This window comes from Monodelphis domestica, chromosome 5, assembly GCF_027887165.1.
Source record: "Monodelphis domestica isolate mMonDom1 chromosome 5, mMonDom1.pri, whole genome shotgun sequence".
Taxonomy (NCBI): Eukaryota; Metazoa; Chordata; class Mammalia; order Didelphimorphia; family Didelphidae; genus Monodelphis; species Monodelphis domestica.
Window position 1 is genome coordinate 102,797,485 of NC_077231.1, and position 18,354 is coordinate 102,815,838.

Sequence of the window (18,354 nt, forward strand, 5' to 3'; positions counted from 1 at the left end):
CACCCCCGGAATGTACGTGGTTGACCCCCTTGGGGAGCTCTCACTTAGCATTCTGGGGGCGGCCAGCAGGCCAAACATGAGCTATGCCTAGCAATCGGGGAGCCATGGGTGGGGGGGGACTGTACTAGGGTTGTGAGGCCCAGACAGAGCCCCCGGATGGAGAGGAGAGGGAAATGGCAGGGGCTGCAGAGCTCTGGGATGGAGACCTGCCCTCCTGCCCCAGGCATCCTTTCTGTCTTTCTCTACTTCTCTTTATTTTTTTTTAAACCCTCGCCTTCCATCACAGAATCAATCCTGTGTATTGGTTCCAAGGCAGTAAGGGCTAGGCAGTGGGGGTTAAGTGACTTGTCTAGGGTCACACAATCTGGTTTCCTCTGGCATTCTTCTGTTTTCTTTGGTACCTCTCAAATTGCGGGCAACAGTGAGTGGTTGAACTGGGCTGAGCTCCATCCTGCCTCAGCATCTTCTTCATGCTTCATGCCTAACAAGTGCCTTCCCTGCCTTCCCTGCCTCTATCCTCAGGGCCTCCAGTGGGAGGCTGGACCATTTATCATCCACGCTGAGTATCCTTGCTGTCCTCCCTCCCCTCCTGACCTACCTCTTCCTCCCAGGGGCGTGTTGGGAATGTTCTAAATGGGAGGCTTGGGTGCTCTCCCTGGTTTCCATTCATTTAATAAGCATTAATTAAGTGCCTCCTTTTACAAAGCCTAGGATCTGGCCCTGGCATCCGGTGTGACCTTGGGCCTGCCATTTCTCTGACCCTGAGCTTCCTCATCTGGAAAAGGAAGGAGCTGCAGAAGACAGTCTCTACTAGTGCCCCCAGCTCTGATCTGTGTGCCGTGTTCTAGGATCCTCCTTGGCTCTGACCTTCTATGAGTCTCTGGTTTCGTTCCCAGGAGGGGCCTGGCAGAGAGTGCTTGTGGCTGGGCTTGGGGCATTCCTGGCTCCCAATTTCCCTGCATAGCAGAGTGTACAGTGGAATAGCTCACAGTAGACACACAAATCTGTGTTGCGTTTGTAAAGAAGAGTTAGCCCAGGGATCAGAGGATCAGCCACTTACTGGCTATGGAAGCTTAGGGAAGCCTTTCATGATCAATGAGGGAGCTGGCCTCAGTGATCTCCAAGGTCTTTTTGGGTTGTGAATGGGCCATGAGGGCCTCCCACCTGCCTGCTTGGCCTTCAGCAGAGCTGATAGACGACTGCATGGGGAACCTGTAGCTACCATTGCTTTGTGCCAGGGAGTGAGGTCTGGATAGGAGTGGGGGATAGGTGCCTGGGGTTTGTGTGTGCTGGGGGGTGCTAGGGGATGGGGGTGTGTGAGAAAAGGCACTAAAGAGCTTTTGGGCCAGAACAGACGAACCTTTCAGCCTGTATATTTAGCTCATCTAGGTATATAAACAGAAACCTGGAATTGCTTCAGCTGCTCCCCCCCCAGAAGAGTGAGTCATCCCACTCTGGAGCTAAAGTTAGGTTCAAATCACACATTTGCATTTTCTCTCTCTTTCTCTCTCCCCCCTCCCCCTCTCTCCCTCTTCTTTCCTCCCTCTCTCCCTCTCTCTTCCCTCTCCCTCTTCTTTCCTCCCTCCCTCTCTCTTTCACTTCCCTCTCCCTCTCTCTCCCTCTTTCCTCTTTCCTCCCTCCCCCTCTTTCTCCTTCCCCCTCCATTCCTCATCTCTTTCCACATCTGCCTCTCTTCTTTCTTTTCATCCTTCCTGCTTTTCTTTTTCCATTCCTCCTTTTTCTCTCTCCATCCCTCACTCTCTTTTCTCTTTCCCTGCCTCTCTTCTCTGCTCTCCATCTTTGTTTCCCTCCATGTCTCCTTCTTTTCTCTCTCTCCATTCTTCTCTTCTTTCTTCTTTCTCCAACCCTCTCTTCTTCCCTCCTCTCTCCCCCCATCCCTCTTTCTCTTCTCTCTCTCTCTCTCTCTCTCTATCTCTCTCTCTCTCTATCCTTCCCTCTCTTCTCTCCCATCCTCCTCCCAACTATCTCTCCTTCCTTCCTCAAACCTTTCCTTCAGCCAACAGACTTCTTCCCTTGTGCAGATCTCCTTCCTCTGCCTCTCCCCAGTGGGTGTTTCTCTCATACTGCTCCATCTCCCCTTCCTTCTCTCCTGGTTGTCTCTCCCCCTCCCTAAGACCTGGGAACTGCTTAGGTTCTTTCCCTGGGGGCAGAGATGCACCACCAACCTTAGTTATAGCCACATCTGTTCCCCTGTTGGATACCAGATGTTGTTGGTTGCCCTGATCTGTAAGTTCTGGCTCCCTAAGGGAGAGCTGGCCTTGACCCCAGCCCCATGCTGGGGACTTGAGTGGACTGGAGATGGACTGGTTGCCTGGGGGCACTCAGGGAAAAGGGTTGGGAGCAGCCCAGTAGCAGCCAGTAGGAGGGGCTGATTATGGAGTGGACCCTGGAGATCAAAAATCTGTCAAATAATGCTTGATCTACAGAGCCTGGTATGATGACCTGGAAGCAAGTGAGACCACTCTGGCCTCTGAAAAACTAGTCATTTTAATGTAAAAACTGTATTCCGTCCCTACTATGTGCTGAAACTGGTCCTTGAAGTCTGGGAGGAGCAAAGATCTTGGCCTATTCTGTACTTTGATCTCATTTGATTTCCTAGAATTGGAGGCTATTGGACCTGAAAGGGCCCTTAGAATGGGGATCCAAGATCCAAGCTGGGAGGACCTTAGAAAAGGGAATGCCAAAGCTGTGAGGGAGCAGACAAATTATTTCATCCATCCCAAAAGTCTGAGGTAGTGCCTTGAACATGATAGGTCTGAACTAAATGTTTGCCTTTTATTTTCAAGGTCAGTAAACCAAGGCTTAGAGAGGTTAAAATAATTGTTTAAGGTTCCTGAAAAGATTTTTGGCAGAACCAGGATTAGAACCCAGGTTTCCTGTACTGAGTCTGGCAGTCAGAGGTCTGAGTTCTGCAATGGTGAGGCTGGGGTGGTTTCTGTTCTGTCCTTCAGGGATGCTTACAAGGTTGAGGAGACCTCCAGGAGCCAAATCCCCTCTGGGACTCATGAGGAAGGAGGCACAAATTCTGAGTTTAGGATAAGCTAGCAGAAACATTCAAACCTCACCTCAGAGGTTCTTCAACAGAAATAAAAGCCCTGGGCTTGGGATGGGAAGGTCCAGGGTTGGGTACTGGCTGTACCAAAAATGGCTGTGTGACATTGGTTAAGTCACTTATCCTTAATGGTCTCAGTGAGTTCAAGTGTGTTTCAAAACTTTAGGGATGTCTACATTGTCTCCTGCAAATTAGAATGTGAGTTTCTTGGAAGCAGGGATCATCTTGAATTTTTATTTCTATGCCTAGGATTTAGCACATGCTTTTTAACTGCTTTCTCATTCATTCATTCATTCATCTGTGGTTTCATCACAATGTAGATTACTATTCCTCCATACCTTATATAGACTGTTTCCATGAGATGCTGTGACTCCAATAAAAAAAAACAAAACATTTCTCACCTGCTGATAGGTCTTCTGGTGATGAAACTCTCTAAACCTGACTAGGCTCCCTTGGGTTCAATTATTGTCTCTGTGCTGACACCTCTCAGACCTATAGATCCAGGCCCAGTTTCCCCCGAGTTTCAGAAGTCTGGCCTCACCAACTGCCTATTGAACATTTCCCACTGGATGGCCCAGAGACATCTCACTCAACATGTTCAAAGCAGAACTCATTATCTTTCTTTCCTCAATTCACCCTTCTTCCCAGTGTCCCCACTTCTGCTGGAGTAGCACCCTTCTGCTGGTGACCCCCTCCTCTACCCTGGGATTATCTGTGACTCTTCTCTCTTCCTCAACCCCCATATTCAACGAATTGCCAAGATAGCAATCTTATTTCACCATTTTGTACTTCTCTCTCTCTCTCTCCCCTCCTCTTCTCTCTGTCTTTTTGTTTCTGTCTCTCCTTTCTTTCTCTCTCTCCTTCTCTCTCTGTGTCTCTCTCCTTCTCTCTGTTTCTGTGTCTCTCTGTCTCTGTCTCTCTCCCTTTCTCTTCCTCTCTCCCAAATTCTACCCCAATTCCAGCCCTCATTGTCTCTAGTTATTTCAGTAGCAGAAACCTTGCTTCCAATTGTTCTCCAATCCTCCCGAACCCCTAAACTGATATTCCTAAAGTACAGGTCTGATCAATTAAATCCCCTACTCAGAATTCTTCTGTGGCTCCCTGTGCCTCCAGGATAAAATAGCCACTCTTCCTTCGGACAGTGGCAGCAGTACCTGCCACCATTGTACTTCCTTCACATACTTTCTCCTATGGCCAACTGGCCTGATCGTTATTCTCTGCACTCTGGCAGCCACCTCACTGTTCCCTGGCTCTGTAATGAGATCTCTCCTTCCTCCCCCCTCTCCCTCCCCCTGGGGAAATCTTGGCTTCCTTCCCAAATGCAGCTCAGGTCACACCTCTCACCTGGATGGTTTTTCTGTCCCCCCCCCCCCCCCCCCCAGCTCTTAGTGTCTTCTCCTTCCAGAAAAAGGAAAGCAAAGGAATTTCCTTTGTGTTTGTTTATCTGTGTCGGGATTATATTCCCATAACAGAATAGGAACTCCCAGAGGCAGGGAATGCTTTCTTCTTTATCTTTGTATTTCTAGAGTCTAGGAAGAATAATTGAATGGAATTGAATTAGCTGGTCCTTGGACCCCAGCCACTGTTGTGTCACTGGACTCATCCTGGGGGTATCTGCCACTTGGTAGGGGTGGCCTTTGAGAAGCAGAGGTCACACCTCTATCCTCACCTGTAAAGTGGGGATAATTATATATTCATGATTTGCCCTAAACTCTCTAAGGATCAGGCAAGATAATGGATGGGAAGTACTTTATAGACTTTAAATGACCATCGAAATCTCTGCTCTTATGTTCAATTATTAAAAATCATGATTTATATGCTCAGACTGGGATCTCAGCAGTGCTCAGAAGATTGCTGGGGAGCCTTCTGGGCATGGTGTCCCATTACCACAAAGACTCACCCTGGTGGAGACCCACTCTGTCCTCTTTGTCCACTCAACACTAAAGGGCCTTAGGTGGACATTACTTGATCTGAGACAATGAGGGTTCCAGAGATATTAATCCTAGGAAGTCTTTGTATCATCTGGATCACCCTTCTGGATTGCCTCAGCCTGTTCAGGAATCCCAGGCTTGGTCTCCCATGGCATGCTGCCATTTTTGTTTGGGAGTCAAAGAACATGAAAGCTCTCCAGGCCACCAAACCAACAACTTGGCCAGTCAGGTGGTCACTGAGCACAGTGAAATGGATGGAGCCCTGGCATTGTCCCCCCCAGCAGTATAACCTTGGGAATTGTCTCTTAGATGGAAAATGGGAGTAATGAACCTCCTACACTCCTTATCTCACGGGGTCATCAGGAGGAGAGGAGAATGCTTTGAAAACCCGAAAGTGCTCTGGGAGGCATTAAATTATTACTGTATCACTATTATTATTAATGATATCATGATATAAATAATACAACAACCAAGCAATCTACCATCATTTCTCAAGTGCCTACCCAGTCTGTCCCAGTCTGTGTTATGTCGGAAAGATACAAAGACAAATGTAAACAGACCTTGCTCTCCAGGGCTTACATTCCAAGGGGTAGGGGGCCAACAAATGAGTCAACAAGCCATCATTCAGCTTCTGAAATGTGCCATTGGCCAGGTCCTGGGAATACCCAGAAAAAAAAAGATTATTATAACTATTAATAGAGTCTATTGAGTTAGGACTTTGATGTTTGCTAAGTACATTTCCTAGATTATCTCATTTGAGCCTCACACCAACAGTGGGAAGTAGATGCTATTATTATACCCATTTTACAGGGGAGGAAACTGAGTCTCAGAGAAAGGAAAGTGATTTGCTCCAGGCTCCACAGTTGGTATCAATGGTGGGATCTAACACTGGGTTTGCCTGACTGTCACTGGAAGGGTTACTGCTGCCTCTAATGTGCAGAGGATCCCCAGAGTTCATAACCCAGCTCTCTATGGAAAGTTGGTCCTTCTCTCACTAATATCTCATCACTTGTGTCCTCTGCCCTCTACCCTGTACTCAAAGGCAGTGGCTGCATAATGGGTAGAGCCCTAGGCTTGTACTCAGGAAGACCTGGGTTCAATTTCACATTTGGCACTCATCACTGTGATCATGCAGAAGTCATTTCCTCTCACTAAACCTCAGTTTTATAATTTGTAAAACAGGCATTTAATATCAGTACTATTTACCTCATTGGGTTATAAGGGGAAAAGGGTGAGCCCTGGGATTTCATTGGCAAAGGCAGCTCTCAGGTGAGGAAACTCCTTTTCCCAGTGCAGGCTGACACCTTCATTGTGCTTTGGAGACTTAGAGACTTTCCTGGGGTGACTTTGCCAGGTGAAGCTGCAGGAGAAGTAGCCCGAGCTCAGGATATCTGGCATCAGAGGCAGGATGTAGACCTGTGGACTCAGGTAGTCCCAGGGCCAACCAAGGTCAGCTTTCTATCCATTACCCCATGTTGTGGTTAAGGCGCTAATGGATGGAGTGGGCTTTACAAACCTCAGAAGGGAATGGCCGCCTCCCAGCGCTGACATATTCTCCATTCTAAGGTTTTCCCCCAGCTCTGACGGCTCCTGTTCTCAGGGGCCTCCCAGCTGTGACAAGTCCCTTTTCTAAGCTTTTTCCCAGAAAGGCCCTTCCTAGCTCTGACGTTCTCTGTTCTAAGGCCCCCTTCAGATGGGACATTAGGGATTCTAGGATCACTGAGCTCTAATATTCTCTCTTCTGAGGTCCTTTCCAGTCCTGATGGCAGAAGGTCCCTCTGGCTGACATTTTATATTCCAAAGTCCTTTTTCTAGTTCTGACATTCTACGGTCTAAGGTCCCCTGCCCAGCCCAGCTCCAGTGCCGTCCGACTCCCAGCTTCCCTCTGGAGGTCTTCCATTTTCAGAGGAAGTCTCAGCTGAAAGTCCAGGGCTTCATTCCTCTGGACTGGAGTAATTGCAGGCCCTTACTGGTGCCTTACAGGTGGGGAGGGCTTGAGGGTCCCTGAAGTGACACTGGCTGCCTATGTCTAAGGCTGCCCCTGCCATTCCTTCACAGGACTTAGCCTGAAGCTCCCTCCGTCTGAACAGGAGCCCAGTCCAGGCCCAGGGAGATGGGAAGGTGATTTTGCTGAAGAGAGAAGAAGAGGAGGTAGAACAAGGCAGAGAATGATGGATTAGGCTCCCAGGCTCCTGGCCTCAGGTGATGCTCTTCCTCTGCTGCCAGGCTGCTTTTCTCCCCTCTCCCTGGGCGGTGTGTGACTTCAGGACAATGCAGGTAATTGCCCCTACTTGGAGGAGTTAATAGAAAGCACTGAAGTCTGTTTCCAGGAGGGATCCAGGAGCTGGGGGTTCTTCTAAGGCAGCATGGAGGCTAGGCTTTTGTCAGCCGAGAGGCCAGCTCAGGTAATGAAAGGGACAGAGCCTGGGGCTTTATTATTCCTCTCCAGATCCACTGGAGCAGGCAGGGCCCTGTGGAGAGGACTGGGGAAGGGGAGGGTGGAAAGGAGGCCAGCCAGGCTCTGGCAGGCAGCTCCCACCTCTCTTCTTCCTTTCATGGACCAGCCCTCTCAGCCACTTCCCATCTTCCCTGTCCTGCATCCCTTATTTTCTTTTTAAATTCTCTCTCTCTCTCTCTCTCTCTCTCTCTCTCTCTCTCTCTCTCTCTCTCTCCTCTCTCTCTCTTTCTCTCTCTCTCTCTCTCTCTCTCTCTCTCTCTCTCTCTCTCTCTCTCTCTCTCTCTCTCTCTCTCTCTCTCTCCTCTGTCCTTCCTTATCAACCCCGTATCCCCTTCAATCTCTTTCTCTTTTTTAACCACATGAAGAAACTAAAGTTTAGAGGTTAAGTGACTTGTCCTTGTCCATCCTATTCAGTAAGAACCAGAGGTGGAATTTCAACCCAGGTCCTCTTGGCTGCAGAGTTCCAGAGCTGAAGTTCTTTCTATTGCACCAGGCTTTCATCCCCTTCACTCCTCTCCCGATGAAAGGTTGCGACGGTAATCAAGGTTGGAGGTGACACGGACCTGCACCAGAGTGGTGGCTGTGTTGGCTCAGAGAAGGGGCTATATAAGAGACAGAGATGGAGACCACAGGACTAGCGGGCAGCTTAGATTTGTGTGTGAGGGAATGAGAGTGATGAGTTGAGGCTGATTCCTAGGTTTTGAGACTGAGGGCCTTGGAGGATGGAGATGCCCCTTCCAATAATGGGAAGGTAGGAGAAGGGACGGTTTAGGGGAAAACCCATGAGTTCTGTTTTTGACATGTTGAGTTGATGATGTCTACTGGACATCTAGTCCAAAATCATGGAATCCAACCTCTGGAGACTTGTTCCAAGTCCCATACCTTTCCTTTTTATCTCTTTTAGTCCACTCATTCTTTTTTTTTTTAACCCTTACCTTCTGTCTTAGAAGCAATACTGTGTATTGGTTCTAAGGCAGAAGAGTGGGAAGGACTAGGCAATGGGGGTCAAGGGACTTGTCCGGGGTCACACAACTAGGAAGTGTCTGAGGCCAGATTTGAACCTAGGATGCCCGTCTCTGGACCTGACTCTCAATTTACTGAGCCACCCATCTGCCCCCTGGTTCACCCATTCTTAACTCTATACCCCTCAATATCCCTGGGGCCTCCTGCAGCTCAAATTCTGTTGTCCTTTAGTTGAAAAGGATTTTTTATTTCATCTTACTACCTATATGATCTTGACCAAGTTGCTCAACTTATCTGGGCCTCATCTGTAAAGTGAAGGGGTTGGATCTTCCAGTCTAGGATCCCACAAGGTGCTTCCTTCAACCCCCAATAAATCCTCTGAGGACAACAAAACAAATGAAACCCAGTCCTATCCTCTAAGTTCAGCTGGGCTCTTCTTCCATGGCACTCTCCATTTCCTCTTCCTTTACTCATTGATATTCCTACATGAATGAGTTCAATTTATTTCCTCTCTTCCCCCTGAGGGGGCTTGTTTGTAAATGGTAAGGATTTGAAATCATTTAATTTTCAGCTTTGCCATTTGGTGGGGGCCCCTTCCCTCTGGCCTGAAGAAAGGAGACAGAGGGAAAGGCAGTGGGGTTTGTTCAGAGAAAACCTGTAGATAGATAGAGGGTGGGTAGTTGGGACAGGGACTGAGGAGGGAGGGCTGGGGATGATCCAGGGCTGGTTGAGATCAGCCTGGCTGACCTGGCAGCTGATGTCCTCCCCAAACCCCTGTTAGACCTGGCTGTATAAGGATCCTGCTTGGAGAAAGATGAAGGGTGTCTACCCATGTACATTCTTCACAGAACTTCACTCTGCACCTGCTGGTCAACGTGAGGACTACAGCCTCTTCACTCTACATCAGTCACCTGGTGCTGGAGGGTGCTGGGTGCCAGGGGGCTCCTGGGCAGAGGAGAGGGCAAAGGGCTAGAATAATGCCTCCCATTAGGAGATCAAAGGCCTGGTTCTGGGCCCCACAAGCTTGCTTAGTCCAATGATTTTCCATCCTATTGCTTCAATTTTATAGTCATAGAATGTCAGAGCTGAGGAAGACCTTCACAGCCATTGAAAACTAAACAGTAATTCAATGTATGAGGAAATGGAGGCCCAGTGAGGGGTTGGGAAAGAAAGGGAGGGTTCTACTAAGATCAAATAGTAAATTAGGGACAGACATAGGAGTTGAATCTAGGTCTTCTGAGTCTGATTTCTCTGACTTTTAAAAAAAATTTATTTGGTCAATTTCAAACATTATTCCTTGGTTACGAAAATCATTTTCTATTCCTCCCTCCCCTCCCCCTGCCCTTCCTGCAGCCAGTGTGCAATTGCATTGGGTATTACATGTGTCCTTGATCAGAACCTATTTCCATGTTGTTGGTGTTTGCATTAGGATGTTCATTTAGAGTCTCCATTCCCAGCCATATCCTCTCAACCTATGTAATCAAGCAGTTGTTTTTCTTTGGTGTTTTTACTCACATGGTTTTTCCTCTGAATGTGGATAGTGTTTTCTCATAGATCCCTCCAAGTTGTCCTAGATCATTGCATTGCCACTAATGGAGAAGTCCATTACATTCGATTGTACCACAATGTATCAGTCTCTGTGTACAATGTTCTCCTGGTTCTGCTCCTCTCGCTCTGCATCACTTCCTGGAGGTTGTTCCAGTCTCCATGGAATTCCTCCAGTTCATTATTCCTTTGAGCACAATACTATTCCATCACCAACAGATACCACAATTTGTTCAGCCATTCCCCAATTGATGGACATCCCCTTGTTTTCCAGTTTTTGGCCACCACAAAGAGCACAGCTATGAATATTCTTGTACAAGTCTTTTTCCTTATTATCTCTTTGGGGTACAAATCCAGCAGTGCTATGACTGGATCAAAGGGCAGACAGTCTTTTAGTGCCCATTGAGCATAGTTCCAAATTGCCCTCCAGAATGGTTGGATCAATTCACAGGAGTTCTCTGTCTTAAGCCCCATTGTTTCTTTATCTCTAGGAGAGATTTGGGGAGTGTCTGAAGCCCCTCTCAGCTCTGATATTCCCTGTTCTAAGACCCCTTACACCTCTGACATTCCCTGCTGCAAGAGTCCTCCAAACACTGACATTTTGTGATTTTAGCTTACTTAAAGCTAGAAATCAAAGTGAGCATCTTGCAGCTCAGAGACCCAGGCAAGAACTAGAGGAAGAGGAGGTAGGGAAATCAGGTGTGGACTGGGTGGGCAGTGGGAAGTTGTACCTGAAGCAATCTGTAGCTTCTGTTGGCTGTTGATGGGACTGAATTCTTGAAGACCAAAGGGCAACTGAATAAATCCTAGCTAAGCAAGTTAAGTTAAGTTAAGGTCCTGAGCTAAGCAAAGTTAACTCCAGAGCTTGGCATGGTTCCCTGCCTTCTCTGAGAAAGAAGGTAACATGGGCTGAGTGCAGAGTCCACTCACAGCCAGATGGCCAGATCTCAGAGGTCATCAAATCCAAGGGAAACTGAGCCACAGAGGAGAAGGTCTTGCTCATAGTCACCTAAATAGCAAGTGGCAGAGTCAAGATTTGAATCCAAGTCCCCTGACTTGACTTAAAATTTAATTCTTTCCACTATATCACATTGTCTTTCCTGGGTCTCAGTGCTGGAGGCATCCATAGAGAAAGTAATGAGCTTTGTGGAATCTCTGTGTCTAATGAAATTAATCTTATTTTTAAGATGATGGAAAAAAAGTTGAATAATAATTCTGTTTGTTGCACTTGCCTTCCCTCTCCCCCTGCCACCCTGAGCACATGCATGTGTATGTATATACATGCACATACATTCTTTAAAAATTTTTTAAAAATTTTTATTTAATTCATTAATTTAGTGTATTTTTCCAGGATTACAAAAATCATGTTCTTTCCCTCTTTTCTACCCAACCTCCTCCCATAGCCATCACACAATTCCACTGGGATTTACATGTGTCCTTGATCAAAGCCTATTTCCATATTATTGATATCTGCACTAGGGTGATTGTTTAGAGTCTACATCCCCAATCATATCCCCTCGACCCATGTGATCAAGCAGTTGTTTTTCTTCTGTGTTTCTACTCCCACAGTTCTTTCTCTGGATGTGGATAGTGTTCTTTCTTGTAAATCCCTCAGAATTGTCCTGGATCATTGCATTGCCACTAATAGAGAAGTCTTCTTTTGTGCCACAGTGTATCAGTCTCTGTGTACAGTGTTCTCCTGGTTCTGCTCCTCTCGTTCTGCATCACTTCCTGGAGGTTGTTCCAGTTCCCATGGAATTCCTCCAGTTCATTATTCCTTTGAGCACAATAGTATTCCATCATCAACATATACCACTATTTGTTCAGACATTCCCCAATTGAAGGGCATCCCCTCATTTTCCATTTTTTGCCACCCCAAAGAGCGCAGCTATGAATATTCTTGTACAAGTCTTTTTTCTTATTATCTCTTTGGGGTACAAACCCAGCAGATGCTTACACATTCTGAGAAGGAGGCAGAGTACTGAGATAGCTCCCATAGGAATATGAGTGGAGCATCGTAATCCCCCAACCATCTCCCCATCCAGGAGGTTTTCTGATCCACTGAGAGTGAGCAAGGAAAAATAACCTAATGAGCCCCTGGGTAGGAAACTTCCTGCTTTCTCTTGGACGTACTTTGGAGGAAAGAGTCATTGTCCTTTGGGCTAGGAGATATATCTGCAGACAAATCCTTAAGGCAAAACCTGAAGGTCCTAATATCTTAGAGTCTTGGTCTTGGTTCAGTGTCTTGAATCAAGCAAAGGTTTTAGGGTCATAGGTATTGGAAGGGGCTTGATCAACCTTAGGAAAGCTTTAGTTAAAGACGAGGTGAGAGGGGCAGCTAAGTGACTCAGTGTATAGAGAGCCAGGCCTAGAGATAGAAGGTTCTGGATTCAAATTTGACCTGAAACACTTCCTAGCTATGACCCTGGGCAAGCTACTTAACCCTTTTTGCCTAGCCCTTGTCCTTCTGTCTTAGAACTATTACTAGGACATAAAGTAAGGGTTAAAAGAAATGTCATGGAGGAAGGTAGCTATATTATTGGGGGGCAAATAGGTGACTCAGTGGATAGAGAACCAGACCTGGAGATAGGAGGTTCAAACACTTCCTAGCTGTGTGACCCTGGGCAAGTCACTTAACCACCATTGCCTAGCCCTTGATGCTCTTCTGCATTGGAACTGATACACCGTACTGATTCTAAGAAGAAGATAAGGGTTGGTAAAAAAAAGATGAGGTTAGAAAGGTCTTTGGTCACCTGGTTGGTTACTAGAATCATTATAATGACAACATACTTCTTTCCTCACAACACCTCTCTCATGTGGTTAGTATAATAAGTATGTTCATTCCTATTTTACAGAAGACTCAGAGAAGCTAAATGAAGTCAATTGTCTGTAAACACACAGCTAGTTAGTAGTAGAGGTGAGATTTGAACTCAAGTCTTCCTTAACCTATGTCCAGAACTCTATCCATCAAACCATTGATGCATTCTTTTAAAATCTGTCCATTTTCTTTTCCATTGGGAGTAAATCCAAGAGAACTCAGTCCTGTTTGTAGAGAAAGGAGTGAGGGACGGGGCAAGGACTGGGCATCAAGACCTTTAGTTCTGAAAGTTTGGGGGTTATTTCATCCTTCCTCTTCACTTAAGAGATGAATAAATTTAGGCCTAGAGAGATTTGGTGACTTACCCAAAGTCACCCAGGTGCTAAGAGGGACAGCCAGGATTCAATCTAAGGTCCTGAGACTCAACTTTCCAGAGCGTAGTGGTTGTGATACTAGTCTGAGAGACAAGGAAACTAGAGATGGTCGACAGGTCTCTGGAACCAAAACCAATCTGAATCAGGGGCTAAGACCTGCCACAGAGCTTGGGGAAGGATCTTGAATTGGGATTCAAGGATTAGGGTGGAGAGAAAGAAGTCAGGCAAAAGACCTGGGGCTGGGAGCCACAGGTACCTTGGACAGCTCAAACGGTCTTCAGGTCACTGAGGTTGAGTCCCAGGCTGGACTAGAGATCCCTCAGAAGGCCTAATGAGTCTGAGGAGCTAATAAGTGATTACACAGCACTCCACAAATATCTGGCTGAATATAAATAGCGAGAATGAAGAACGAAGCAGGCAGCAGTGGGGGAGTGTTACTTCTAGCTGAGACCAGGAAGAACCTGATCTACTCCCCTCTACCCCTACAACTTGGCACAGGCCATTCTGCTACACCTTCCCTTTTGCCCCTTCTCCTGTTTCCTCCCATTTCCCCCACTCTAAAGACAAGTTCATAGAAAGGTAGTTATTTATCCAGGAAAGGAAAAGGGGAAGAAACTGCCAAAGGGTATGGAGACAGAGTAGAGGAGAAGAATGTTTCAGCTGGAATGTGAGACTCAGGCTAGACTCAAGGCAGGACTTCCTGAACAGAGCTCTTTGCTAATGGACTGGAAGTTATATTGTCAGAGGGTCATTGATGGAGAATCAAAAGGGACCTTTGGAGACAATTCAACCCCTCATTTTATAGGTGTGGAAACCAAGATTCAGAGAGAGGGATTTGGCCAAGATCCCACAATAATATTTGTGTTTCAATACATACCTTTGGTTAAACAGTTATTCCTACCAAATAAATTCTGGGAGGAATAGCAATTCTTGAGCTAGCAAGGCTTATGATCATTTTTGAATTTGAATTACAGTCCTGTGACATAATTTATTTTGATTTCTAGTATATTTCTCCAAATGTTAAAAAAAAGACATGTGTCTAACCTTAAGGTCCCAGAATCTTAGAACCTTGTCTTGATTCAGTGTCTCAAATCAGGCATTGGTTTTAGGGTCATAGGATCTTTTTAAACCCTTACTTTCTGTCTTTGAATTGATACCAAGTATTGATTCCAGGGCAGAAGAGTTGTAAGGCATAGGCAATTGGGGTTCAGTGACTTGGGGTTCAGTCACACATCAAAGAAGTATCTGAGGCCAGATTTGAACCTAGGATCTCCTGTGCCCAGGCCTGACTCTCTATCCACTGAGTCATCTAGCTGCTCCAGGGTCAAAGGATTTTTTTTAGGACCATCAGGGATCTCAGAGGCCAGCTAGTTCAACTCTCTCATTATCTAACTGGGGCTCAGAGAACTTTACCCAGGCCCCAAGACAGTAAATAATAGAAGTTGAATTAGAATCAAAGGTTTAAAAAAACCCATCTCTTTTAAAATTTTTTAAATTTAATTAGATGATTTAGAATATTTTCCCATGGTTATAAGACTTGTATTCTTTCCCTCCCCCCTCTCTCCCCCTCCCCCTCTCATAGTTGATGCCCAATTCCACTGGGTTTAACATGTGTCATTGATCAAGACCTATTTCCATATTATTGATATTTGCACTAGGGTGATCTTTTAGAGTCTACTTCCTCAGTCATATCCCCATCAACCCATGTGATCAAGCAGTTGTTTTTCTTCTGTGTTTCTACTCCCACAGTTCTTCCTCTGAATGTGGATAGCAAAAAACCCATCTCTTATCTAGTGTTCTTTCCAGTACTATAGTGTCTCCCTAGCAAGGGAAGGTGGGGACAAGGAACCACTTTCCTCATTTGGGTTTGGGGTGCTTATAGACAAACATTTAAGAAAAGATTTATTAGTACACCTTAGTCATTTCTGAACATGCATTCCTTCACTCCCCACCAACTCTTTGATGCTTCCTTTATCAAAGAAAAAAAATCAGTTGATCAAAGCCAATGGGCACATCAGCTTTATCTGACAGGGTATGCACAATTATGCATTCATAGTCTTTTAACTATACAATAAAAGGCAGGAGGTTAATTTTCACCTCTCTGTTGCTCTGGGGCCAAGTTCAGTTGTTATGATGACAATCCACAAACAATTATCTATTTAGATCTGGCTGTCTAGTGATACAAAGTCAGCTAAGAAACAGCCTTTGCCTTAAGGCCCTACATTCTATTTGGGGCGGCAGCTTGTGCTTATATGTTGCTGTTGTTCAATAGTTTCAGTTGTATCTGTATCACTTTTTGTGACCCCATTTGGGGTTTTCTTGGCAAAGATACTGAAATGGTTTGCCAGCTCCTTCTCCAGCTCATGTGACAGATGAGGAAACTGAGGCATATAGGGTGAAGTGATTTGCCTGGAGTCACACAACTAGTAAGTATCTGAGGAAGGATCTGAACTTGGGTCTTCCTTATTCCAGACCTGGCATTCTATCCACTGTGCTACCAGCTGTCCATGTGCTTATATAAGCAATTATAGAATATCATTTATTGGCCTATCCACAGCTTTGTCCTGGTCATTGTTTCTATGGTTCTTCCAGTTCTGTTCACTTGGTTTTGCATCAGTTTCTAGAAGTCTTCCCCTGCTTCTCTGGGTTTGGAGCATGTAGCATTTCTTGTGAAGCAGTGATTGGCCATCATATTCTTAGGACACACTTCATCTGGCCATACCCCAATTGAGGGATACCTACTTCATTTCCACCTCTCTGTTCCACAAAGGCTATGCATATAGATTTCAGTTTTTTATTGTTGTCTTTCTTTTTGACGTCTTCTTTATTTCTGGCTAAATCTCTGCCTTTCCCATCACCAGTGAACTCTTTCTTGTAACCAAGAATAAAATAGAAACACTCCTAGGCTTTTCTACCTGCAATGGCCCTTTGCCAAATCACTTCATCTTATGGCCCCAGTTTCCCCCTTTGTAAAGGAAGGTGATCGGGGTAGATAATCTCTGAGGACCTTTTCAGCTCAACATTTTTGATCCCACATCCTTGTGAAGTGGTCTAGCCCAATTCTTCATTTTCCATGGCTCAGTATCTCCATTATATGTATAAAGGAAGAGGTCTTGGCAAGGGCCAGGTTGCCCAAATGAATAAAAGAGCAAGGGCAGGATTTCAGAGCCCAGGACTTCAGGTCTGGCGGTCCTTCTACTCATCCTCCCCCTCATAACAAGATGATGGCTTGTCTCCCTAGGAAGGGAGTTGGAGGAAGAGGGAAGATTGTGTCCTCTGCCAAGGCAGCGCTAGGTAATATCTAGGCTTAGGGAACTGGGGGGTGGGGGGGAGGTTGGTAATAGGAAGATTTTATCTCCCATGACCACGTAGAGAAGGCAAGAAAAAATAACCTCAGTTTTTTATTTCAGTGACCCTGGCCTGCTCTCAATCATATCAGGTATATTACTTTCCATTTTACAGATGAGAAAATTAAGGCTGGAGTGGGGGCGGGGAGACAAAGGTCACATACCATGAGGAAGAGACAGGTGGGCTGAGTCTCTGGACCCCAAGCCTCTCCCTCATTCCATTCCAGCATCACCACCATGTCGAGACCATCCACCTCCCAGCCCTCTCTCCCTGTGACTGTAGCTTCCCCTATAGACATGTGGTGTCAGTAGAAGGATGGTCTATCCCTTACGTGGCTTTCTCTGCATGCACAGATCTGCTCATATTCCCTGGCTGGCACCCGCTCTCCCTGCAATAAGGCTTTGGTGAACCTATCGTAAGCTCCAGGGAGAGAGAGAAGGGGCGAGAGAGAGAGAGAGAGAGAGAGAGAGAGAGAGAGAGAGAGAGAGAGAGAGAGAGGGAGAGGGAGAGAACGAGAACCAATCCCTCTTCAAACCCATCCTTCCTCCCCCCCACCCCCTTGGAATGGAGTAGTTTCATCTCTATTCCCCCCATCTCCCCCACCCCATCTGTTTGTTAGCTAGTGGGTCCCCACTGGTCCTTCTGAAAGGAGATATCCCCCCATTCCCTCTTCTCCCTTCCCCCATCCCCCCAGCCCCTCTCCCCAAATACAGTCTCTACCTCATTCCCTAGTCTCCCCCCTTAGATGCTGCCCCACCTCCCGCCCCCCAGGAGACGCCGTTCTCTAACTCTGACTCTGTAGAGTCCCCGGCTCCAGCCTGAACAGACCCAGCTTCTTGGCCATCTCCGTCCTCCTCAGCCAACTGCCGGCTGCTATGGATCTGAGACAGCCCCCTGGCTTGTGCCTGCAGTTTCTCGGCCCCTGGAGACTCAGCTGATCTTGATTTTTGGGGGGGTGGGTGTGGGTGTGTGAGGACTAGGGCCGAGGGGCATCCTCCCTCCTTTTTCTGGTTGGGAATTTGGGGGGCTCTTTTTCTCCCCCCACTCCACTTTGACCTGGACCTTCCGAAAGCTTTCTCTTCCATGAGAAGGTAGGTGTGTATATTGGGGGAGGGGGCTGACGGGATTGGCACATACCTGACTCTAGTCATTTCCTGGTGGTCTGGGGGGTGTTCTTTGGAAAAGAGAGCTCTAGAGGCCCTTTGCTCCCTCGGTCGCTTCCCCTCCTTCTCTCCCATCCCAGTTCAGCACCTGCTCCCCCTCCGGGAGGTGTTGGGAGGCAGGCAAAAGGAAACTTTGGTTCCCCCTCCCTCCCTTCCAGCCGTGATGAAAGTTCTTTCAGTGGTAATACTGGCCGCTGTGTACAGCTGGGCTGCCTACCCCATTCAACAAGTCAGGCTGGAGGTGCCGGGGTAGGAGGCGGGGGTGGCTTCCCCCCTCCCCCCAGTAGCTTTGCGGTCCTGGCTGCCTCTGCTGGTCCTCCCTCGATCAGGGTTCTGTGACGCGGGCTGGAAACCTGAAGGGGCTCTGGTGAGGCTTGGCAGGCTCGGAGCGGGGGATCCCGGGGCTTGAGGAAGGTTGGGGGTTGGCAAAGCCCAGGGGGAAGCTCTGGGGAAGGATGGGGGAAGAAATGAAGCCCCGAGGCACTCCGCCTCGGTTAAGGCAGTGAAGGGTTAAAGCCCCCCCCCCCCCCCCCCCATCCTTAAGTCTGTCTGTGGCTTCCCTCTGCTAGAAGACATCCAGGCCCGTCAGTTGGGACTGGGGGAAAAACCCAAACCACCACACGGTGCTCTGTTTGGGGTACCAAATCATCGAGTCTCTGGGTCTCGTTACATAATCACTGT

The 18,354-nt window shown here is 47.1% G+C and overlaps 1 long non-coding RNA gene across 1 annotated transcript; it reads right to left on the bottom strand.

Annotated features, from left to right (window-relative positions):
- Nucleotides 1–5,565: 5,565 nt before the first annotated feature.
- Nucleotides 5,566–18,316, bottom strand: LOC107650055 (uncharacterized). Its single transcript, XR_001624716.2, has 3 exons — nt 17,648–18,316; nt 6,211–6,364; nt 5,566–5,659 (listed from the first exon to the last, which is right to left on the bottom strand). It is a non-coding gene; the product is annotated as an uncharacterized LOC107650055 (long non-coding RNA).
- Between the last annotated feature and the right edge of the window lie 38 nt (nt 18,317–18,354).